The 26,244-nt window shown below is 45.4% G+C and overlaps 1 protein-coding gene across 2 annotated transcripts in view; it reads right to left on the bottom strand.

Moving 5' to 3' along the window:
- PRDM11 (PR/SET domain 11) overlaps nt 1-2,491 on the bottom strand; it is a 41,406-nt gene extending 38,915 nt beyond the window's left edge. Inside the window, exon 1 of one of the 2 annotated variants that reach the window (XM_052693402.1) lies at nt 2,376-2,491. The gene's annotated coding sequence lies outside the window, so the exon portion shown is untranslated. Of the gene's footprint in view, nt 1-1,869; nt 2,070-2,375 lie in introns of those variants that run through there. The other variant, XM_052693401.1, reaches the window with a different exon arrangement.
- Between the last annotated feature and the right edge of the window lie 23,753 nt (nt 2,492-26,244).

Below are 26,244 nucleotides of genomic sequence, written 5' to 3'. Positions count from 1 at the left end.
CAGATACACATTCTCAAGGCTAAGGCAGTGTCAGAAATATCCACCAGCCCTCACACCACAGGGAACAAGTCACTGCCTCTCCGTTATTCAGCCTTGAATCCCCCAGGCCAAACTCTAGCAGCCTCTCTCTTCATTCTAGATGTCAGTGTTATTACTTGGTTATCAACCAAAAACCCCAATCATTTTGTCTTTGGAACAACGTTTAGTTTCTTCATGCAAACCTTCACACCAATGCCAACACCACACCAGCAACAGACACTTCAAAGATGCAGTTCTGATGCCACGAACTGGAGGCATGTTCCAGTGGCCAAGGAAGAGCAAGTTATTCTTACCAGCAACTGGCAAAGCTCACAGTGAGAAGGAATTCCCCATAAGCCGGCTTATTAAAGTGCTATGCTTTGCATTTGGTGTGCCAGGTTGAACTCCAGCATCTCCTGCTGCTACCTCAAATCCCCTGCCTGTGAGACCAGCCAGCCCCAGCCTGCATGGCCAGCACAGCCCATCTGCAGCAGGACGGGCTGCCTTGATGCAGCATCTCTGACTGATTGCAGCATTCCCTGCAAGGAGCAGACACACACCATCCCAGAACTTCCTCTCCGATTACAATCTGTACTCAAAAATAAGAATGCGCTGCCCGCATCAGGGATGCACTTCCATTGTCGGGTTTATACACAATGCATCAGAAAGCTTAAATAGTCATTTCCCTTTCCACTTTCATTGCTTATAGAACTTGCCATTGCACAAGGGGAAATTTAGGGGTTTGAAACTTGGCCCAGGTGGCCTCACTGGGAACTGAGTCCCAGTAGCAGCACACAGGGGCTGCTCAGCACACAGCGCCTGGAGCTATGCCTTGCTACCTACAGCATAGAAAGCAATGCCCAAACTGGCCTGCCTACTCTGTATTTCCTGGTGCTAGAGAAAGACATTAATTGTGGGGAAGAGGAAGCAGTGCCAAGCCAACAGCTTTGCCCACGGGCACCAGCAAGGCTGTGTGTACACAGCTGGGGATCTGCAAGGGGGAGCAGAGCTAGAATCCCCTCTGGGACACGCAGTGAATGGAGACACGTATTTCCTTGTGGCTCCAAACATTGGGTGCTTTTGGAGTGTTTGTGGAGAAGCCAAAAACACGTAGCAACTGAAAAAGAGAGGAAGCAGCGCTTGAAACATTGGCAGGGCTCAGACCAGGTGAAGTTTTTCATGCGACTAAATACACTAGTTGAGGCGAGCAGCACTATGACAACTTTTCCACTTCCCACCGCGCAGGATCCAGGCAAAGAGGCGCAGCGTTAAAGGCAGGGCAGACAGCTTTTCCACAAACGCTGAACGCAGCAAGGGTGCGTGGCGAGTTGACCGCAAGCAGATCTCCCGCGCCCGACGTAAACGAGCGGGGCTGGAAACGGTCCTCCAACTTCCAGCCCTGCCCCGCGCCGTGAAGAAGTTCCAGCCCCACCCGCGGGGCGCTCCGCCCGACCCAGCCGGGCCCCGGCTCCCGCGCCCCCGGGGAGAGCCCCGCGCCGCCCCGCCCCCGCCGTCCATTGGCCGCGGGCTCCGTCACTCGTGGGCCCCGCTGCCCACCGCGCGGGGGGGGCGGGCACAGTCGCCGCCGCGGTGCGGGCGGGAGCGGCGCGGCGGGGAGCGGCAGGGCCGGGCCGGACGCGTCCCGCCGGGGGAGGGCGAAGGGGAGAGGGGCGCCACCGGAGCGCGGGGCGTCGCGAACACCCCCGTCCCGCAGCCCTCCGGCGCGACCCCCGGGCGGGGCCCTCGTGCCGCCCGGCCCCCTCGTCGCCTCCCTCCTCCCCCCCGCCCTCCCCCGCCCGCTCTCCGCAGCCATTTTCGTGGCCACCTTGGCTACCAGCGGGGCTGACTCACCTCGGCGCTGCGGGCGCGGGGGGCCCCGCCTCGGCGTCCGGGGACCCGCTCCGCCCGGGGAGGCCCGGCTGACTGCGCGCTGCCTCCCCGCCGCCCCGCCGGCCCCGCTCGCTAGTCGCAGGCGAGGACGGGTCCCGGGGCCGGGCCGGGCTCGGCGGAGGCGGCGGCGGCTCCCTCCCTCCCGGCCGTGACCACCATCTTATTAGCACAGGAAATGACATGGAGAACGGAAGAGAGGGGCGTTCGGGGGCCGAGCCCGGGGACCCCCCGAACCGGGGGGAGGCGCCGCCGGCCCGCCCGGCCCGGCCCGCTGGGGCTACCCGGGGCCGCCGCGCTCCCGCCTTCCTGCAACCGCCCGCCCGGTGCTGGCGCCCGCGGGGAAGCGGGAGGAGGGAGGGGAAAAAAACCAACAACAACAACAACAACAACAGAAAAACAACCGCCACAAAACCCGCACAAAGCAGAAAAACAACACCAGCGAAATCCAAACCGCCCCCGGTTCCCACCTCCTGCTCCGAAGCCTGCGAGTTCCGCGCGGAGCCGGCGGCGATCTGTGGCCGCCCCGGGCGGGCAGGGGCTCGGGGGGGCTTTTAAAGGACTGAAGCGGCTCCCGGGCAGGGCGCGGGGGGAGCCCGCGGCTCATGGGCTCGGCCCGGCCCGGCTCGGATGGGCTGCCCCGCGTTGGCCCCGCGCCGCCCTCCCGCAGCGGCCACCGCTAGCACCTGCCGCCGGGCCGGGCTGTGGAGCCGCGGGGAGCCGAGCCCCGGGCTGCTCCGCCGGCCCCGGCGCGACTCGGAGCGGCCCCCGGCGGGCGGTGGGTGCCCCCGCGCCCCAGTGTCGTCTCGTCCTGCGGGGTACGCGAGGTTCTGTGCTCGCAGAGCTTCTCTGCTTTCAGCCCACCGCCCCGTAAAGCGGCCCATCAGACTGCGATGCCACGACAAGCACTACCCCGAGCTCTGCCCCCAACTGTGCCATGAGGCTGAGGGCAGCATACTGACTGACAAAAAGTAGGCGTAATTTAATAAACAGAGGAAGCATGTTTCACCAATAAAACAAATTCTAAATAAAACCATCTGCAAGCATTAAGCTTGAAACAATGCAAACTGCTTAGCTGCCCTGCCAAAAGAAGCATGGTGGGGGGTAAAGAAGGGGGTAGATAAATGGCCATAATTTTCAAGTTCCTTTGGTTGACAATGGGCTTGGAGGCAAGCAGGGCTGTGTTGACAATGTGCCGGCTTGGGTGCTCAGAGCTGCTTCCTTCTGCAGCCCTGAAAAGCACCCTCCTCTGAAATTCCAAGGAGTAACGTTCTTTCCTAGTGTTCTCCAGCCTGAGGTGCATGCTTTAAGGAAAAAATAAGTGAGGATATGGAACAGCAAAGCACAAAGCAAAACCAAGGCCCACGTCTGCCATCCCTAAGCTGCTCCTGCTGCTGTCACAAGAGGCTCAGTGGTGGCAGAAGGCTCAATTAAAAAGTCCGCTTGTGTGATTATTCTAAAGCTCGTTTTCCAGACCCCCAGCTGCAGCACGCTGTTTATTCCCAGTTTCTAACCTCTCCAGGGAGGATTCCTTCGCAGAGGGCAAATGTGCTCTGTAATTTTACCCCTCAGCAGTAACCGCAGATAGATGGACGTCGAGGCACTTGCACTTGCTTGGGACAGGCGTACCATGAGCTGTCAGCACCTTCCAGCTCCTCAGAAATATTAGAGATCTGAGCAGAGCTGCCCTGGTTTGCAGTTTCTGTGTGCTGAAATGTGTGAGAACGCTCCACTGGCAGCCGGTCCGACAATGGGCTTGTAAATATGATTGATGAATGAACTGTGAGAAAAAATAATAATTAAAAACACAATAAAAATCATGGAAGTAATACAAATGTGTGTTGAACGCCAAGTTAATTTGAACTAATAGTTTTGTAGCTGCTGCAGTCTGGGGCTGTAAGAGCAGGCTCAAAGGGAGGCATGAAGCTTTTATTTACAAAGAAAATTAAATATTTAAGTACAATATAAATAACACCTATTATGTCTCCTTGCAGACGTGGGCAGCTGGGAGGGAGACCTGTTGTCTTAATGCAACCCTATAAGTTTAATAGTCAGGCAATTAAACCCAGCAGAGATGTTTTTGTGTCTTTTCTGTTGAGAAGCTCATCACACAAGGAACGCAGCATGAACTTGCCGTATCTTTACAAAAGTATCACCCTTTTAGCTCAGAAAGGCTTCTTCAGCAAATCATCCCCTCCCTCGTTAAGAACCTGTAACATTATTTTTTCCTTCAGGTGCATTGGCACTTGCTGCAGTTGCTCGTGTTCAGCCTCACTCCACCAGCACAGCCGTTCCCCTCCAGCTGCTGCTGCACTCAGTATAACAAAGGCACTGCCAGTTAAGAATGAGTTAACGAGGTGTCAATTTTCCAGTGTCAGACTGTTAGATCTGTTCCTCCTTGAACTGCTAGGTACTCTCCCAGAGAGACAAAAGGTCTCCTTTACCAACACTGAGTTTTTGGCCAATGGCATTAAAAATACCGTGTGCAATAGTGGATGAAACAGAATCCAGCTTGCCAACAACTGTGCTCCAGCGGCTGTCAGAGCTTTTGATGTTGTGGGCTGAGGGAACCCTGTACTTTTTTTCATCTTGGTGTATGAGCCTTTCAGGCAGAAGAGTATGGATGTTTTGGCAATGCAGTGCTCTCCAAGGGTGTGTGGATTTCACTGGGTTAAGTCTGATGAACAGGCCACAAGAAGGCCATAGAACACAGCTGAGTTCAATAGCAAAGCAAGAGGCTTATGGGCAAGATTCCAGGCTGAGGGGTTGCAACCTATCCAACTTCTTCTCTTCTCTGGTGCTGGGCAGATGTGCCAGGATCTGTGAGCCTGCCTTAAGGGCTTACCAGAGCCTGCTCACCTGGTAGCCACAGAACGGGAGAGAAGGGGACAAGTGAGCGCCGTGTGCAGGAGGGAGGAGGTGGTGGAGCCCTGCTGTCCAAAGAGTGAAGGAAAGTGGGACCTCTCCTACACAGCAGCAACCTGAGATCAGCCTCAGCATCTGCATGCCCACCATGGGCAGTGTTGGCTGTAGGACTTCCTGCTCTGCCTCATGGCGCTGACAGAACTGTTTGCAGGCTGTGAGCTGGAGCAGCAAGCTGGATGGGGTTAAAATGCTGCAAAAACACACATGAAAAGCTGCTTAGCTATAGAATCATAGAATTGTAGAATCCTTAGCGTTGGAAGGGATCTTTAAAGGTCATCTAGTCCAACTCCCCTGCAATGAGCAGGGATGGATGTGCACAGCTAGATCAGGTTGCCCAGGGCTTGATTCAGTCTTGCCTTGAAAGTCTCCAGGGATGGGGCACAGTACTGGTGTGTACATGCAGATTGCATTTACCTAGATCTGCACTGGGTCTTGTTCACAGCACAGTCTTAGAGCTTCAGGGATTGCAGCAGGAACAAGTAATGGAATCATAACCAGAATCCCAGAGAAGAAGTGACCTGCCCCAAACCAGTCCCTTTAGAACCTTTAGAGTAGGTATTAGGTAGATAGTAGGTATTGTCTCTGACAATAGCAGGACTAGGGGAAATGGATCCAAGTTGAAGGAGGGAAGATTTAGGTTGGATGTTAGGGGGAAGTTCTTTACAAGGAGAGTGGTTAGGCCCTGGAACGGGCTGCCCAGGGAGGTTGTGGATGCCCCGTCCTTGGACGTGTTCAAGGCCAGGTTGGACGGGGTCCTGGGCAACCTGATCTGAATGTGTACGTTTGATGGCCCTGCTAGGCAGGGGGGTTGGAACTACATGATCCTTGAGGTCCCTTCCAACCCGGGTGATTCTGTGATTCTGTGATTCTGTGATAGGTGAGGTACATACAAATAGTGCCTTTTTTAGAATTGGTGCTGGTATATTCTCAATGAATGATCAAAATCTACATGCAGTGCTCTCTCTGTAGCTCCCCAAAGACTGAGAAGCGAGGAATGTCTGCTCACAAGCACATAAAAACGTGATGTTTTTTTCCTGTCACTTATTTCAGCAGAATGTGTGCTTCGTATATCACAATCAGCTACCCAGTCTGAGCCTAAGAACTTATGTTTAACTAAAAAAAAAGATCTTCTGTTTAACTGAAAAAGAAACTGTAGGAAAGGCATCAAGTTCTGATCTGAAGAAATCAAGTGAGGAAGAATTTCTCTTTCCTTCTGCATTCCCCTTCCTCATTATGAACACCGGTGTTAATTCTTTGTACGGCTTTGCATCTACATTCTAGCAACTGGTTCTTTTCATGCTTTCTTTCTAGTATACTTTGGTACAGTCTTGCTACTTTTTTTCTTTGGAAGGTACTATCTTGGTGACATAATTTCTTTCTGGGTAGGTGAATAAGTTGATTTCTTTACACCTCCCACTGGAAGACATTTTCAGTAGTCCTTTTAGCTTTCCAGGTTTTGCTGTGAACTCTGCTTAGTTTTCCAGCTTCCCCTTTAAAGTATAGCTAGGGTCTTCCTAGCCCAAAATATACATGGGTACAAATGGCTTATTTATTTTTTGCTTTCAGGATCAGCTTAGCATTTTGTCATGTCATTACCCCTCGTGCTCCCAATGATCTGTCCTATCCTTTCTTTCTCATCAGAGCCTGTTGCCCAGGGGATGGTCCACTACCCTGCGGGGATGGGCTCTGCCCGCACCCCTGGCATTGCATTGCCCTCAAGACCCCTTTTTGTGAATGGACCCATGCTTGTTAAATCAAGCACTCCCAGATCAAATAGCATAACACTGCCTCTTCCCAGCTTGCTAATCTCTGTGTCACTTGTGAATTTTATCAGCAGTAATTTTATATTTAACTTTCTGGCTAATATGCTGAATAAGTTAGATGTAAATACCCCTCCTTTGAAAGCCCATCTCTGTTTGCTGGGGGTTCTCCTCTGGCAATTACATTTTGAGAGCTGAAAGAAAACCAGCTCTTCATCCACCTAATGGGAGCATTTTCAATATAAATCGTATTATTCTGGGTAAATTAAAATGTCACTGGAGCTATGTTACCAGGCTTTTGTAATGGTGACGCACAGTTTATTCTTCCTCCGGGGGATTTCTTGGTGCAGAATCTGCATTGGCTTCCCTTGAGCTGCACACCAAGTGGTGGGACACGGGTTCTCCCTGCTCTTGCCGCGGAACCAATACAGCACTGAGAGGAGAGCTACGAAGGCTTTCACTTCCATGGCACCTTCTGTGGTACGGAGTGACTCCATGCGCTGCTGCATTCTCTCCTTGGAATGTTTAGCAGTTCATCACCAGGATTTTATCTGTCCTTTGTTAACCAAGTACCTTTAGAAAGAAAGGAAGTACCTTGATTTGTTAAACAAACAGTTAAACACTGTTTGAGATGCTGTCATTGCTCCAGCCCAAATCTTGCCATACATCTCACATTTTGTTCCACAACTTCTCTGCATCCCCTATACACTCTTTATAACAGGGACAGCTCTGCTCTGACTGTATTGGAAGAGGACAGCAGTGCTCGGGAAGCTCTCACAGGTTGAGACATGCAGCCACCCTAGCGCTTCCTTCACACATCACTTATTAATACTTCATTTTACTGGGAGGTGGCAGGAGTGTTGCACTTCCACTGTTGTTAAGACAGCACATTATAGGTAGTCTATGCCACAGTTATCTATTAGTTATATGTTATTGCTAATGAGCCACTTTATTAAAGGAATTAATTCACTGGATGATCGGAGTACTAACACAAATTGTTCCAGCAGACTTTTGCAGACAGCCTCTGCTGCTCACTGCTGCCCAACTGTATTATGTTACCAGCACTACATCATGAGAACATGATCTATAAACCTCAGGATTCTCTCGTCCAAACTGGAGATGTGTAGATCAAATTTAGCTTTGAATTAAAGTTTTATTTAAAGGAAGCATTTGTCTGTGTCAAATAAATCCTTCTGTGTGGTTTGAAGTCCTCGAGGAAAAAAATATAGGAATTTTATAGCAAGTAATTTCCAACTATTTCACGTAGTTCTAATGCATTACAGTCTGAAGATAATAGTAAGTGGAAACTAATTATAAACAAAAAGGAAAATGACTGTCCAGATCTTATTGTCTGTAATGAGTAGAAAATTGGATATAATTATAAACCTCTGATTTTTTGCTGATCTCAGCTGCTGATAATTGTGCAATGAAGATAACCAAATTGCTTCTTAAAATGCGTTTGCTTAAAGAGCAACACATTGCCCTTATCTATAGCTAAAGAATGTAAGGGGAACGCAGCCTTGATTTTGTATTAAACTCTGTATCTGAAAACCACAAAACCAGCAGTGGCACAGAACTACAGTTTTGCCTGCATGCATGACACTTGGTATTTTCCTTAAAGCTTCTGATGACTTGGCTTTCTCAGCTTTCATTTTAAAAATAGTGCTTTCTTGTCCTCTGACTGGGAGGTGGCAGAAAGCCTGAGCTGATACACAAAATACTTAAAGATTCCCAAGCCAGAAGTAACTAAAAGGCAACTGCCTTTTTGTACTTCTTAAAATGCCATCATTTAAAGCTCATTCTGCCTGCTTAGCTGGTGGCTGCGTTTTGTCTGATCCCTCCATGCTCCCAGGACTCCCGCAGTGACTTTGGGATGAGAACCATCTTCTATTTGTTATTTGCAGGTGCAGCACTGAGAGCTTCTTACAGTCTCTAAATCGTACATTAATACTGGTAATATTAATGATATGATGCATGGTGTTTTAAAGCCAAAAACTGACTTTCTCTGAAGCAGGAGCACTAACAGTACAGATCCTGTTTAAGAAGAAGAGCTTCATTAATGACCCACAGAGCTAAAAATCATGTTTCTGTAGACCTCTAGGAGTTGCACTGCAAGGACTTTCAAAAAACACTTGAAGATTTTTCCTTGTTTTCTTTACACTCCTTTTCCTGGAATGTGAGCTTCACCTTTAAGGTGCGCTTCAAACTGTATTGGGCAGAGTGGTTTGAGAATTTAAAACCAAAATATCCAGCCCGGTTTTCATTTCACCTGCAAAAGGCAGATGTAGTCATCTTGTAGTTTCCATTGCTATGTGCCTGGGATGGAGCTGACGAAGAACCCGGATTCTGTAGGTGAGATTTGGTAACGTTGTGCTACCAGAGGAAACTTTAGAGTGTGCTATGCTGTGGTTTGGAAAAGTATCTCCCTCTCTTGTGGTTAACGTACAGAGCTTAAAACAACCTCTGTGGAAAACATCTCTGTCCATTCCTAATCATTTCCTTCTTGTTTATTTCCTTTGTTTCTGGCTGGTTTGCAGTGCCGTTTTCAACTATGTTTTCTCCTTCGCAGTTTCCTGCTTGACAGGCAGCTTCCAGACAGTTTTTCATTCTGTATTTCTTTATTGATTGTTTTTATTATTTGATAAAACTAGAGAATATGAGAGTTTCTCATGGAACGCAGAGATTTCTTTTGAGAGTAAGATTCTTTTCCTCCCTTTTAGTTGTCAGAAATTTGAAGCTACGCGCATTTCTTAATTTGGAAGATTAAAAATTACAACAAAGGACGTCAGAAAATTAGGCATTTGTTTTTACAGACCGAGATTAAAAATGATTTTGCTTAGGGCTGCCATAGCAATTTCGTTACCAATTCCCTCTGGGCTGCTTGGTTACTATCACTACCAAGAGGCAAAGCAGAAAGGAGGAAATGAAATGTTAAAAGATGAGTCCACTCACTTTATGCTCCATTAGGAACACATTAAATAGCAAGCAGCCACAATTGTGTTTGCTAAATTTTTTTTTTAAGGTGAATATTAAGGGATATTAGGATATTTCAGTGCAAACTGAGCTTTCTTCAAGCTTCCTGAAGACCGTGCAGGCAGAATTACAGCCTCAGCATGGATGTGCCCATGCTGCCATCACAGCACTAGGACCAGCCACCAGCCAGGCAGAGAGCCCTCAGTTTTTACATACAGTACTTTTACATCACAACACAATCATTTCCATGCCAAAACTCTTACGAATATTTCTTGTGATTTCCTGCGTACCACAGATTTCTGAAATGTTCCTTCTCATTTTAAACATATAAGAACTTGCACTGTTTCATCAGACGTAATGCCCAAATGGGGCAGGTCTGTGCTAGCTTACATTTTACATTGTATGGTTTTCTTTGATAGTTTTTACTTCAGGAAATGAATTTCAGAAGGTCCCTTTATACGTGGAGATATTGATCCATGAAAGCCTTGGCTTTATTATTATGATTATTATTACTACTATTATTATTTACCATCCATGATATTCTGTAAACTAAAGGAGGAGAGATTTAGATGAGGCATCAGGTGCAAATTTTTCTCTGAGAGAGCGGTGAGGCACAGACTGCCCATAGAGCTGGGGGTGTCCCATCCCTGTAGGCATTCAAACCCAGGTCGGCTGGGACCCTGGGCAGACTCATCAGGTGGGTGGCAGCCCTGCTCACGGCAGGGGGTTGGAACTGGATGGGCTTTAAGGTCCCTTCCATCCCAAGCCTTTCTATGATTTTTTGCACAACCAGACTTTGTCCGGAGCTCTGCTGTTGCACAGTTTCTCCAGCAAGGGGTAGCAGAGATCTTCATCTGAAGCCTGAAACCACTTTACTGTAAGGACTTTCTTGCAAAGCTGCTTCTTCAAGTCCGGGTTCTACAGGTTTCTGTGTGTCTGGGCCACCTAGAAAGGCTAAATCAAATAAATGCTCAAGATGCAGGCTGCTCTGATGCCACACCTGTGGTATTGGGTCAGGAGAGCATACTAAGATGGGTTCATTTGGAGGAGACAGGGAAATAGTGATTTGTTTCCCATTACTGTATACAAATATATATATATATAAACTTCTGGTATTTGTGGTAGCATAACATGTCACATCCTGTAAGTGTGTCTCGCGACAGTCTCACAAGTGCTCATACTACAGTATGACCCCTTTTGCCCTCACTTTCTGAGCAACCATCAGACCCCTGCAGCCCCAAAGGAGCCGTGATCTGACCCTAAGGGCTGCCAATGGACACCGTGAAAACCCCAAGTGATGTTTTTCCCTTCTTAGTGCCCTTCACACATGTGCACATCACAAGCCTGATTGTAGATGCGGGTTGACGGAGGAACTGCAGGGTCCCAGTATGCCCCCACTGCACTGTCAGAAGCTCCAGCTGCTGCAGTGGGTTTATTGAACAAGAGAATAAGGAGCAGTGTGGCTTACTGAGCTGCAGTTCCCTGAGACTCAGATCAACTGTCACAGCTAAGTGGGAAGCATTTCTCGCTCTGCTACAGCCCCTGAAAAGGAAGGATTTTTGGTGTTTGCTGAGATTCATGTGTTGGGCATCAGTGCTGCTTTAGGTTTGGTAACCGCCTGCATTTAATCTTCCTGTCAAATCTGACAAAGCTTTTTCCTGGGGCCTGTGTTTACCTGTCTACCTAGAGAAACTGATGCAGAGAGTAGATAAGTCAGCCTTCGCGCCTAGGAGGAAGCAGGGAGTCTGCAGGCAAAGGAAAAAAAGCTCTAAGTGAGCAAGTATTGAAAGAAATAGCAGGCGTTCAAACACCCGAAGAAGAGCAATATGTCTTTGCCAGTACCCCACACACAAATGTTCACAGATTATTTCCTCACACAATTCCCAGTGCCTGAGTAACTTGAGGTTTCCTCTCCTCTGTAGAACTGCACTTGTGTATCTCTACGTGCAGCCTTTTCAAGTGCCCAGGTTCTCCTCCATTAGCCAAAGCTGCTCCCAGAATCATGGAAAAATAAAGGAAAGGTCATCTTCTTTCTCATGTCTTAATGCATGAACTCAGTGCCAGAATCCCTGTTATCCAGGGACACAGTTCACAAGCTTTGCCAGGTGACAGAGAACACAAGACCCAGCTGCTCACCATACCTGTGTCCTTCCTGGGATGCAACCTGCCCTCTCACTGCTCAGTCATACAGCATTTGGTAAGATCTGCCTTACCCAAATCCAGCACCCAAGTACATCTAGAAAACTAGGAGAGCTTTTCTGAAGACCTGCTCTTGCAGAAAAACTGCTGGCTTTTCATTTGTCTGTATTGCCCACTGAGTGCAAGTCTGGCCAGCATCTCGCACAGCTGTGTGTAGGATGATCCAGTCGGGGCACCTGCTCAGCAGGACCACATCTGTGTATTAAAGTCCACATTTTCCCTCTGGCCTTAGCCACGCTTGGCAGCCCAAAGCTGTTGCTGTTGCTCTGCCTGTGCCTGTGATCCCACAGTACTGCACAGAATAACATTTTCCTGAGTACAGCCTTTTCTCTGTCACTGTAACAAAGTTCACCTGTGCAAATACACCCTGCCACCTGCACCCTGATGAGGCTTGTTTTGGTATCAGCATTATTCTAAGTGCATATTCTGAAACTCCCACTGGTTAATTTTGCACTCACCACATCCTGTGTTGTATCACACATTGCTTTGCATAGAATTTGTTTTTGTTTAGCAGATTGATAGGTGTCTTTGTTGTCCTGTTCAGCTTTACAAGTGCTAACAGAAAGTTTACAGCCCGTATTCTCAAATTTTATTCAAAATTGGCATTAACTCTCAAAAATCTTCAGGGAGCTTTTAGAAACCTCTTGTGCATTACCTTAGGAATATTTAATACTAGAAAATGATATTCAGCAACTTTGATATTAATGTAAAATAATAGAATCATTCATTAATCTTATAGGATTTAATAAGCCACCTAGTTTCTATAAGAAAGCTGAGGATAGAGATTTAGTGGGTACTGCTGGCCTTTTTTTTCCCCTCCACTGCAGGAATATTAGATATTTTGGAAGATAACTTCATATGATAAAAGATCTATAACCACTTCAGGATTTGCTTTGTTCTCAGAACATTTTTATCATATTATCCGTCTCAACAGTGTTGAGTCATAGATCTGCCATACTCCTTCTAGCTCCCAGTACAGCCTCCTCTTCTTCCCTTTGGGGGTGCATTTGGAGGAGCACTTGCAGACAGTCTATACCCTCATTATTCTAACTGTATGTCTGCAGAGCTCTCCTCAATTTGGATGTTTTTCAAAGGATAGATATTTTTAGCTACTGAAAAACTATGGTAACTTTCATAATGTGTAGGGAAGGTTTGTTTGTGGACAGCTTTCCTCATTACATTTACACTGTCAGGTAAGGACTGCAGTGTGTATGCCCACTACAGATTTACTCTGGTTCTGCTCCTATCTAATATATAAGGGTATAATCTGATAGCACAGGAACTTCTGCTTGCTTGGCTGAACCCAGCCGTGCCCATCAGCACAAGCTAGGAACGTAGAGGAACAAATCACAGCCATATCACTGAAAAAAGTGATATGGCCAAAACCACAGGGAAAATGCAGCAAGATTTCTCCCATTTAGGCCAAATCCCCAGCCTTGGGCTGCATAAACATCCTCCCCCAAGCTCGCATGTGAGCGCATACCCATACACGTGGGACCTGCACTGCCCAGCCTCTGAGGGAACCAGAGATATGCAGTGATGTCCCAGGACTCATGTTCCAGCAATTAAATTTAAAAAAAAAAAAAAAAAATTCTTTTCCACATTTTCTCCTCTTGTCAGTACAAAGCCTAGTGAGCACAGTGAAGTCCTGGGTGGCTGGTTTTGTTGCAGCACTAAAATGTGGGACGATTATTATCTTGGAAGAGAGGAGGAGGCCTAGAGAAGGTATCTGAATTATTCAGCTCTCTATAATAGGAAGAGAGCTGCTCTTTTCTGCTTCACAGGCACCTACTGGAATTATGATCTGATTAAAATGGAAACAAGTTTTGGCCTTTACAGTTCTCTGCTCTCTGAGGAACAGAGGCTTGGAGAAGCTTTTTAAAAAGCTTTGCTAAAACAGGAGCAGAGCAGCATCTGCTGGCTTAGCATTCTGCCTCCAGTTTACAGGCCCAGAAAAGACCACAGGCTGCTTCATTGGGACCAAGGAAAGGAAGAAAAGGAAAACTGAGCCAAGGCTAGCTGAGGCCAAGGCTCTGCCTAAATTCTCTGTGATGCTACCTGTCTGCCCAGGTAGCTGAAGAAACCTGGAGTCCTCAGCAGAATATTGGTGGAAAGCTATGAAGCACTGCATTGAAAACAGGGGAAAAATGGGCCCTTCTTGAAGGTTTTAAAGAAACATGAGGGGGAGCAAGGCTGTTGGGTGGCCCCTTCCCTTCCCAACAGTGGAGGGAAGGCTGCCTTTTTATGATGAGACCTGCTTTCAAGGGCAGTAAGGACATGTGGAAGCAGCCTAGAGAGACTAGAAAGTCATACCTAACAGCATGTGTTAGATCTTTCATGCAGCTGAAACGAGGTAGAAGCAAAACCTTTTCTTAACCTGGAATAGTCTCAGGACAATGGATCTTGCTGGAAATACAGAGAGCCTTTTGATGACTTGTTGTTTGAGATCTGTCTTGAGGGGTTCAAAGAAGCACAGGGGATTTATCCATATTTAAATTGCTACATGAAAGAGGCATGGCCATGTTCCTAGTTACCACTGAGAATTTTAGCCTTGGTTCATCCAGGACATACCAGCATGCATGCACCCTCCTCTAGCTACAGGGAGGTTACGTGCTCCTTCCACAGGATTTTATGGTGTTGCACACAAGCAAGCAGGTCCAGGGAATCTCTGGCTGACAGCAACAGCACTCCAGCTGAGAAGTACAGGCAAGGAAGACTTAGGAAGTAGCATATGGACTCTGAGCGAGTGCTGTGAGATAGAATGACAGGGATTAGGTGGGAAGTTCAGCAAGACTGAAAAAGTATTTAAAAAAAACAAAACAAACAAAAAAAAAACAACAACCTGGAATCTCTCTCAGGCTTTTCTCAGGGAAATGGCCCAAAAGGGACCTACTGGGGACGTTTAAGTCTCACTCCCTAAAGCAGGAAAATTGTACACCGGTGCAGTAGGCTTCCCGTGAGGCAGATAGTTTTGCCATTCATTGCCAACATTTGCAATATAATAGATGCTGGCCCTTAACCCAGCAATCAGCCTCTCTTAAGGGCATGCTAGGGAACAGGGCACTTACCTCATGGGCATTGACAGCCTTGTGTCTTCTTTCTGGTCCCCGGGGACCGAGAGAGAAAAGAGAAGAAAAACGAACTAAACAAGAAAAAAATCCTACAAACACAAGCAGTTCTACCTTCAAGCATAATGTGAAAGTATTCAAAAGCTCTTAGAGATTCACTGTACCAAGGATGAGTTATTCACCTGGAATTGTTACCAGAGGCATGAGATACAGTATTCACTTTCTGCTAATTATTATTCCCAGTTTAGAAATTTCAGGACTGCAGTCAGAGAAAGAAACAACGTGTATTGACCAGCTACATACCCGCAGGCACAAACTGTGATGCACAGATGCAAAACAATCTGGAAAAAAAAAAAAAAAAAAAAAGGCTGAAAATTGTTCAGCCTAACAGTCAGAATGCTGTTATTCTCAAGGACGAGAGCTGCATGCAACAACCGTGTTTTAGCCATATGCCTTTGAGTTAAGGCAAAATGGAACAGACCTATATCAGGACACCAGAGCCTCATCTCCCACGCTTCTGGGTTAACATGAAGCTGAAAGCACCCTGGAGGCAGCAGCTGCTGGTAAAACCCAAGAATATCACCAATTGGCACAGATGTCCTCCAAACCTTGAATAATCACATGAACATAGGAGAGAGCACTCAATGGAAAGCTCTCTCCTACAGCATCTTCCAAATGATTAAATTACTGCAATGAATGGTTTTCCTTGGCAGAGCCTCTGTAGCTTTGGTCTTTGTTGTTCTAAATTCACCCTCTTCCATCCCTCAGCATTTTTTTCCCCACTCAGATCTGCAGGAAATGGAGCTAATATTTCATTTTATCTGCCAGCTTGTTGTTCTACAAAGCAGCATGTGAGAAAATAAATGTGACTGTATCCTGACCTGCCTGCCAAAAAATCTGACCCTCTCCTTCCACAAATGCACACATTTCTTGACTTGTTTCTTTGAGGAAGAACAGTGCAAAGCCAGATGAGACCAGAAGAGAGAATGAGTTCATGAGGAAGGATATTCCCATATTCCCATTTCACCAGTGGCTTTTAATAAATAAATACAGCAATTAATAATTAATAGACCTAAACTTAAAGTCCTTACTCCAGGCAAAATTCTCCTTCAATAAAGGTTTTGCTCAAGCAAAATATAGGTCAGAAATGCAGATCTAGCATGAAGAAGATGTTAATAAATAATAATAGTGGGTTGACCCACCCCTCCCAGAAGAAACGTTAACTGGAAGGGCCCCATAGGAAGTCTGTATTATTCTGCTGGATTTTCTTCAAAGCCAGGGAAAGCAGGAAACTAAGGCACAGTCTGAGTCTCTCCAACACAAAAATGCATTCATAAGTGCAGCTGGGGAATGGTACTACAAGGCCTCATGAACCCCACTTTGTATAGTGAAAAAGATGACCTGCAGAATTTCCATGGTGAAAGAAACCATAATATCACCAGGCTCACTGCTAATTCCATATGGAAGAATAATCTACAAACTATCCAGAGGAATTTTTTCACTTGCTGCCTAAAAGCATGGCTAACAGCTTCGGACTAAATGTAACACAAATATTGGGTAGACTTGGATTTTCCCACAACTGAAATCAAAGCTCCAGCTGATAATGGCTTAACTCAAAAGACTATGAGGATACCTTGCTGTAATGCTATAATGCAATAGAAAGCACAGCAATAATAGCAGGGCAGAAAAATCCTGTGTTGCACCAAGTGAGAACAAGCCCAAAAGCAGCAGCAGCCATGAACACAGAAACAAAGGAAAAGAAAAAGCTACTTACACTTAGAAGACCTCAGTTATGCAGGAACCTCCAGCAAGATACCCTCACCTCCACTGCCAACCCTTACATGAAGTCTGGGAAGGGATAGATCCTGTCTCTACTCCTTCCAGTCACTCTGGTGCATTGCATGCAGCTGAGCTTCTCTGGGTTGGCCCTGCCTTCCCACCAGGTGCTCAATCAGGCCCTGACTTAGCATTTCCAGTACACCTGCTCACTGCTACCTCTTCTTACTCTTTCTTCTTCCAATTTTACTTTGGAGAGTGACACTACAATCTTAGGTGGAAAAATCAGATGAAACTGAGTAAGGAACAGAATCTAAACAGTCAAGATTTCAGACTATTTTTGTTACTTCCTTTTTAAATTCTCTAGTTCTGGATATTTCTCTGTTTCCCAGCTAACTTGTCATCCAATAAATCTGTTCTTTTGTCTGGCTTTCCTTCTCCCAGCTTCCCTAACACCTACACAGTGTTTCCCCACAAGCTCTCCAGCCATGCTCAGTCCCCTCTCCTGCCCTGACCATGCTGCACACTCCCTTCTGTAGACTCCTTTTGTGTCATTTAAAGTTCCCAATTCCATCCTTACCTCCAGGACTCCTGTCTGTCCCACTTATCAGCAGCCATAATGCGTTGGACTGTCTGCCCTCCTTGCTCTTGATGCCAGCCTAAACTTTGCTGGTCTGCTTCTTGCAGATCTCCTGAATTATATACACAACTGCTTTCCTGAGCTAAGCCAGGAGCTTTCACTTCCTTCAGACGTCCCATTACAAATCATATTCCTGCTGTTTGGAAAGACAGTAAATGAACAGAAAGACCAAACAATAGGCTGATGACAAAGCTGTCTCTTTAAGTTAGAAAGATCAAAGGAAACTCAAAGCAACTTCATGTAGGATCCAACTGGTAAATGGCAACAAAAGAAATTCAATGTCTTTTTTATTAATTTTTTTTAAAGGCTTAATGCAGAAAGGCTCTTCAACTCTTCATACAGTATAAAAACCTACATGTTACCTCTGTCAGCTAGGGAAAATAGCAAGGCATTATTGCAGACAGTTCAAAAAAGGAATTTTTGACCTCATTCAGAAAAGCTGGCTGTGGCAGGCACAAGAAGAGGAGGATAGAGTAATGCATTGAAACATTCCTGTGACATACAAATTAAGAGACATAGGGTCAACCAGGTCTGGGGATCCAGCTCTGTCCTGGGAACAGGAGACAAGTACCTTTAATCAGCAGATGACAGGAGACAATATGCAACAGCAATATCTTTTCCTCCAGCAGAGTGACTCATTCAGCCGTGGCTGCCAGCTGGGGCTCATTAATTGCTTTAGATATTGAGGAGGCAGAATGATATGTGATCTGCTGAGAAAATATTAATTGCATAAAAAGCTAAACGTAGAAAGGAAATTCACTTCATGAGATGAGTGTTTTGAGAAGGTGGCAGCTCTAGTGCTGGGGCAAGTGGATGTCGCAGGAAGCCCTGGGTGTTACAGTACAGCAAGCAGTTAAACACATGCTCCTGGCTGAGCTGTGTTTATAAACTGAGCAGCCTGTGAATCACTCACCTTGAGCACGCTTGAGATTTCATCTCCTTGACATATTCACTGCCATATAAACACAGCCTCCAACACGATTATATCCTGGGCTGCACCAGGCATGGGTTGGCTTTATGGCAAGGACAAGGCTCTGGAGAGCCATGGCAGGGGACCTTCTGGAGCGAAGAGGCATGGCCCCTGCCCAGGGGAGTGCTTTCTGACATGGAATCGTAGAATATCCCAAGTTGGAAGGAACCTGTGAGGATCAAAACAGGTGAAGATAGCAGTCAGGAAGGATGCTAACACAAAATATAAGTTTGAAGACTTCTGTCATCCAGCCTTGAAATATCTCACAAATTAGTTCTCACAAATTAGTTCTCACAAATTAGATTTTCTTTCCCTTATCCTTCTACCACCTATCTTTCTACTCCTAATTACAGTGATGTTTCCACATATAGTGAGGCTGGTTGCTGTAGCAAGAATAACTCTCATCCACAGAGCTTTGCACCAGGGACTCAGGGATGACAGGGAAATGAGGTGGCCTCTGCTCACATAGCAGATGAGGCCACCATGTCCTGCAGCAGATTCCAGACTTTCCAATCCCATTCTAGTGCCTCAGCCTTTGTGTCACACATGATCCACTTGAGTTTCCTTAGTAAAAAATATCCTCTCACATGGGAAACAGAGACTGCAAAAATGAAGAGAAGCTGATTCAGATTCAAATGTCCCTGCAGAACAATTGGTGCTATTTATAAAAAATGCACTTGCTGCAGTGTATAATTAGAAGCCTTGCCTTCCACACACAAATTGGAGATAATGACTCTGAAAGAAAGCAATAAGAATCCAAACTGAACAATTTCTGCCCTAAAACACACACTTGCTAAAAACTTGTTCATCTTTTCCCTCAAGTCTGCTTTGGAGCCTGTGCACTTGTGCCCCAGCTAAGCGGCTGGTAGGCCACGGGCATGGAAGCATCACAGTGTGTGGAAGCTGATTTTAATTAAATCTGGCAGGTAGCAAAGCTCTTGGAATCCTGACACCCTCTATGTTGTGGTGTAGGAGGATAGCAGACCATTCAGGATCTCAGCCCCTGACAGCAGGTGAGGGACTGCCAGCTGCATTGATTTGCCAGGTGAACTCTGCTTACAAAGCATAAATTTGTAATAATCGAATTATTTTCATATATACAAAGCTGTATAAAACTAAAAAATTAATGCTTTAAGCAGAGTGGAGGGAATATTCACAATTTCCCTTCAAGTGCAGCTCTTTCTTTGCTTCTATTTTGGAGAGAAGTGCTATTGATTAGTATAAGTGTCTAGTCTGGAGGTCACACAAATGGCTAGAAGTAGCACTTGAAATAGAAACCAGGAAACTTCTTTTTCACTCTGCCTGTTCTATGCCATTCATTTTGTCATTCATTTTAATAGGACGAGAGGTAATGGCCTCAAGTTGCATCAGGGGAGGTTCGGGTTGGATTTTAGGAAATTTTCTTCTCAGAAAGAGAGGAGAAGCATTGGAATGGGCTGCCCTGGGAGCTGGTGGAGTCACCGTCCCTGGAGGTACACAGAAATGTGTACATGTGGTACTAAGGGACAGGGTTTAGAGGACAGCATTGATAGTAGGTGTATGGTTGTACTAGGTTCTCTGAGAGGTCTTTTCCAATCTTAATGATTCTATGATTTTCCTCCTCTGTGAAATGGGAATAATAAAAACTACCATGGGAGCAAAATGGATTTTTGGTGATGGAATGCTTTGAAAGGTCACTAGGAAAACATTTCCCTCTTCATGCTCAGCTATGTATTGGCTCCCCTTCTCCTCTGACAACAGGCTCTCACATCTCTTGTCCCAAGGAAACATGTTATTTTCATTTCTGACTTACTGGGTGCCAGGAACTCCTGCCAGCCATAGGGCTTCCCAAGCATCTTTTGATGAGAGATGGGAGAATCCCGTCTGCACGCCACGATGCATAGCACCAGGCTGGGCCTTTCTGCTAACCTGCTATCCTGCCCAGCTTTCCCTGACAAGGTATAGAGCAAGGCAGTGGCTCTCTGTCCCAGTAGCTCTCTCTGAAATCAAAATACACACCACTGCTGAACACATGTTCACTCCTGATCCCTCAGCTGCTGCTGTAGCACCACAGCAAATACTCTTATCACAAGATACTTGATGTGTTGCACCTCCAGCCAGGGACCATTCTTTACCATGCTCATTTACCAGAGGGAAGATGGGGCTGGGGTGTCACTTGTAACCTTCATTCATTCGGCTGAGTGTGGATAATTCCTTAGGCAGATGGTGATCAATGGGACCTGCTTGCAGCTGGGCCCCCTAATGCAGTTCACTTTCCAAAGAAATGCAGTAATGGAGCAGAACAGGCTATAATGAAACTGTGAAGGACCCCGAAGTAGAGCTTTCTTTTTCTCTCCCTTTAATTGCAAGGCTAATGTTCCACATAAATATCTAGCAGCTGGTTGTTTGTATTTCATTTTGAAAGCCTGGCTAAAAACACAAGAGAGAGTACAGCTGGGAGTCAAAAAAGCTTTCAGAGGAGATAAGGCACTTTGCCACCAGCACATGGGAGGGGCATTCTGACAGCGACATGATTTTAAAAGATTAAGTGCACAGAGTATGAAGTTCTTTCAGAATCTAAATATTTATTGAAGGTGGGTATCAGAAAGAGCTAAAGGTGAGTGCTGGTGGTATGTGATGCTCCATGCAGGGAGAAATCAGCCAGGCAGTGCTAAATGAAAAAAACATAAAGCTCTGAAATGAGCTGGGTAGTAATTGCCTAATGCCAAAAGGACAGAATGCAGAGTTCTTCCCTCCAACAACTTCATTATGCATAATTAACTTTTAGCTCTAATCTGCAGACATAACTGCTCTGGGTACAGAATCACCCTATGGGAAGCTACCAGAAACATTTTAAAGGGAGTAGGAATATAAGCTAGCCCACAAAATGCAGGATGTTGCTTGTGTAGATGCTTCCTGTGATTCCTCATGCAGACATAGGAATAAATATCTTACTATCCCTGTCTGACAGGCAGCCACATTTGCATGTTCATAGATTCACTCATTGCAGGCTATAGGATTTAGAAACTCCTACCTCCAAGAAAGTGACACTCAGTAGAAGTGCTGTGTTAACACCCAGCTGTGGTCTGGAAAGCTTCTGAAGCTGAAGTAAGCCATCCCAAAGAGGTCTTTTCCAATCTTAATGATTCTATGATTTTCCTCCTCTGTGAAATGGGAATAATAAAAACTACCATGGGAGCAAAATGGATTTTTGGTGATGGAATGCTTTGAAAGGTCACTAGGAAAACATTTCCCTCTTCATGCTCAGCTATGTATTGGCTCCCCTTCTCCTCTGACAACAGGCTCTCACATCTCTTGTCCCAAGGAAACATGTTATTTTCATTTCTGACTTACTGGGTGCCAGGAACTCCTGCCAGCCATAGGGCTTCCCATTCCATTCCATTCCATTCCATTCCATTCCATTCCATTCCATTCCATTCCATTCCATTCCATTCCAACTTTCATGGAAAGAGGCAAGTAGAAGATAACTGATGATCTTGCCGTGCCATGAGGAGTAGGCAGTGATGAACTCAATGTATCACATCTGTATATGCTGGTCTGCTGGGAACTGTCACAAATGGAGATGGTATGGCTATAGAATGAAAACAAGAAAGAAATTTAAAAGTAATCAAAAGTAAATGTAAATTCAGGGGAGTAGTATGGATTGCTTGATAAGAAGAAAGCCTTCCCTCACTTTAGAACAGAGGTTAGGTTTCAGAAAGGGTTCAGCTACTACAGATGAGGATCTGTTCATGAAGGCTGGTGCAATATCAGAGGAACTCAGTCCTGATGCAAGACCCAGTTTTTATAATCTTAATCAATAATATAAAATACTGAAAATGTGATGAAAATCAGATGAGCTGAAAATGTTCCTACTGTCTTACCTTAGCCTAAGTAATGTAAAAAGTATGTCTACTGGTACTTGCCAGCAAGCTGGCTTGTTTGACCTTTTTCTCACGGAAAGTCCTGACTCATCTCTGTCTCTCACCTCCTGTGTTTGTCCATCACCTAGATTCCACTTAGCTTAACAAAGCAAAGGTGACATAAAATGCCTGTTGCTGTTCCTCATTCACACTAGGCTACTCATTATATTCGTGCAATATTCTTCTGTGCCATGTGGTTATAAACATTTTCCTCTATAGTATGAGGCTACAGTCTGCTGTTAATAGGCTGACTGAAAGATTTATCCAAAACTGAGATATTCGTATGTATTTTTCTGACCTCTTAGCACAAAAAACCCAAGCTCATCTCTAAGACCCATTTATTGGCAGGATTTTATTTCCTTTTGAAAATATGAAACATCAAAGATCATATATTTATTTTTTCTTTATTTGAAATGCTTACCAAATTGGTGCTGTGAACACATCAGCATAGACGATCTCATCACAGACAATCTCTAACTGTGCCGATTCATGACTTTCAAATACTTGCATTGTGGGAATGTGGGTTTACAACTGTTTTTCTTCCCAGGAGAGCATGATACCCACATCCCTCAACATGCCTTTGTCCCCTCTACCCTCCCATATTTTTTGGGATAGCTATGAGAATGGGCCCTGTACAAATCAAGGCTTGACATTTTCTCTATGGATGCTTTTCTTTATGTGCTTTCTTCAAATATTCGTGGGAAATAAAAGTGATCTGGAAAGCCAGGGCAGGGAAATCACTCAGAGGAAAAAGTCAGCTCAGTGATACTGCAGCTCTTCACTGCTCTTCTCAGCTGCGGCCTGCCTTGCTCACTTACGTGTATGGGCACTGTTGAAATACACACCAGGGCGGAAAGTAATGCTGCCAGGCACAAGCAATAAATTCTTTTGTTTCTAGGTTGCTGTTCACAGTCTCTTGATGAGATGTGACATTTGTTTTGATCAGATAATGGTTTGCTGTCTCTGAAGCAAGAGAAAAGGCATCACTGCAATAGAGGATGGGTGTTTGGAACACTAAAATCGTGACAGCATGGGCACAGCAGGTGGGAAAAAAAGGTTGTTTTCAGGGTCCCTTTATGATGATTGAAAAAATTCCTTGAGGAGGAAAAAATTATATGGAACTGGGGATAGAAAACTTCCAGTTGAGAGCTTCAAGGAAAAAATGGTATAACTTGTGGCAGTAATCCACTCTCTATTCTTGAACACACACTGACAAAAGTTGCAGAGTACCTCCCATTAAAGTCCTTCTTTGAATACTCTCATGCTCTCTCTCATAAGGTTTTCTCAGTTTCTTGACTAAGACAGTATTTCATGATCTTTCTTCCCCTCTCCAGCTATGCAAATCTTTGAAGATTTATCAAGAGCTTATAAAAGAAAGAAATCTTCCCCGAGAAAAGTGAGGCGTCATCTTTCAGTCAGACAAGAAGTGGTTTGCCATTTAGTTGCCAAAAAAGCAGTTTCCCAGGTAATCTCTTTATGTCAAGCAGTTTCGATTGAGATGGCAGGTTTTGCGGAAGAAGTTTCCAGACATGCTGAGCCATCTAGAGTAGGTGGATAGATATCAACAAGCCTGTCTCAAAGGGGAACAGGACAGAACAGGCTGAGAAGGTCATCAATTAAGATGACAATCTGCTGTGCCAGACTTGACTCAGGTTGGGCTTGTGCACATCTCGAGGTCATAACAGCACAGGTTGTTCAGAACTCATAGAGTTTCAAAGTGGGCTGGGTTTTCAAATGTTCAAATATCAGGTTTACAATACATCCAGATCCATCACTAATGCCTTTTGATCCCCTCAACTTAGAAATGACAGGTATGTAAGGAGCAGCCCATATTGTGGCTGTGAATGCAGTAGGAACAAACCTGCAAAGGATTCTGCACAAGTATGTACAGCTACTGTAAAGCCTCTGATTGGGTAATACTTTCATTTCAGGAGTTGTTATGAAGCAATTCCAAAAAAATCAGTCCTGACATATGAAGAGTAACATTCTGATCTCTCTGAAGTCAAAGAGATTTGGGGTGTTTAATGCAGAGGCTATGCAGTTTAGTGTGACTTACAGTTAAAGGTTTGTTTTTAACACTAATCTCTGGATAGTTTGACAAGCTCTTTTACAAGTACCATTCTGATGTCCTAGTGCCCTCTTAATTTCACATCCTTTCGTTCTGTTTGTTCTCCCACAGTAAGCAAATCAAGTCTTCCTCCCTGAGGGCTCTGTGGCAGGGCTACAGGGTACCTCAGGCTGCTGTGATTCTCCTAATACATCAGGGTTATTTTTCCCGGCTGCCTATCTAAGCCAGGCTTTTACTACTCCATCAGAAAGCAATCACTGGGGAGGCAGAGAAGCATCCCTAAACAGGGCACATTATTGTTAAGCAATTATCTACGCACAGAGCTGCAGCCTACTGAATGAAAAACTCTATTTTTCATTTGCAGAAGCTGAGTGAAATTGCTCGAGCCAATTAAAGTACATGGGTGCTAGTCATGTCCAGCTCGAGCTCCTACACATACATGATAAAAACGCTGAATTTTTGTCTGCTGGGTGTTATGCATCATTACAGCCCTTTTCCAGGGGTGAAGTAGCTGATGTCCCCAGTTGTGACCTAAATTAGATACTGATCTCTGAATTTTAACTGGGCTTGGACAGGGCTCCATCTTTCAGGTATTTTTTCCAGTGGACATGAAGATCACTCACACTTCCCACAGAAAAACTCTTTTCTCAGTCCTGAACTTTCCTGTGACCGTGGGTGACCCACTAAACATTTTCATTTTATTTTATCACCAAAGCAAAAGCAGACCAGTCTAACAGCATTACCAGGGCAAGCAACCGTGGAGCTTCTCTTCTTACCGAGTTCCAGAGGGAAGAGATGCAAAGATGGAAGTTTTCTCAAGTTCAACATGGAGAGATGTGCATGGCACAGCCCCATTGCCAATTCCAGTGAGAAGACATGAGAGCTGCTTGAAAACAAAACTTTTGTGCATGGTGAGAAGTTCAAGACTGTATGGATTTCTTTGTCCAACATTTAAGGATAGGAAGCTGAGCCTGAAAATAAAAACTCATTTAATCTGACGAGTGTGAATGCACCTGAGAAGCAAGAAAACCTCCATCTCCCCTATGCTCTGGCCTGTGTTGGTGTGAATTCCACTTTCACTGGAAAGTAGCCAGGAGGAGAGGGATAGGCCTGCCCAAAGGCCTTTTAGCTTCTGATTTTTCCTTTGAGCAACCTCCTGGGCTCCTTTGGATTCTTGTGAGCAGGGGACTCCTCCTCCAGATTCACCTCCTGTGGGCTATGAAATAACTGTCTGTGCCAAGCAGGCCCCAAATGACTGCACTGAGCACTTCTGAAACCTCTCTGTGGAACAAGTGGCCTGTGGCAGAGAAATACTGAAATCTGATCTCTAAAAATTTTCTCTCCTGGGTGGTTTTTCAAATCTAAATGTCATTCATTCGTCGACAGTTTTTCTACTGTGGTAGAAACTAAAATGGAGTACATTAAAACCTCAAGGTAGAAAACAAAAATGCATCAGACTGCTCCAACCTCAGCCACAGCCACGGTGTCTTCATTGGCTTCGCTTGATCAATTTTTCTGATGCGTGCAAGGTCCAGCCTGAATTCAGGTTTTCCATTCTTGTCTAGACAAAGATAAGGTTGTATTTAACATTGTGCCTGTCTGAGTAACCTCTGCAGATCGGATGTGAGAAACTCATAGGTAAATGATGTAGAAAGCCTGAAGAGATGTTTGTACAGCTATTATTAGCAGAGACTTTGTTGTTCTACCATCAGCTGTACTACTTCAGATATTAGTTCTGGTAAAAAGTTCTGGATTGACAACCAAGGCAACTGAAGGTTTGTTTTTCCACTGAGCAGAGACAAAACACAGCACAGTACTCTCTGCCAACTCTAAGCTTATTACCTGGCATTCATAGCAAAGTTCAGGAGCTCCAACCAGTTTACATACCCTCTGCCAAGTACTTTAAAAATAGATGACCTCTTCCATTCTAGCAAGCAGGAACAGGAAAGCAAAGCATCTTCTAATCTTCTCAGAGTCCCATTGTAGTTGCAGTTACATGCAATGGATTTTTCTGTCCATACCAACACCTGCTAACTCATTTTGCACAGGGAAGAGTGT

This window comes from Tympanuchus pallidicinctus, unplaced genomic scaffold, assembly GCF_026119805.1.
Source record: "Tympanuchus pallidicinctus isolate F22 unplaced genomic scaffold, pur_lepc_1.0 scaffold3, whole genome shotgun sequence".
In the NCBI taxonomy this organism is placed as follows: domain Eukaryota; kingdom Metazoa; phylum Chordata; class Aves; order Galliformes; family Phasianidae; genus Tympanuchus; species Tympanuchus pallidicinctus.
This window is presented reverse-complemented; position numbering and strand designations above follow the sequence as displayed.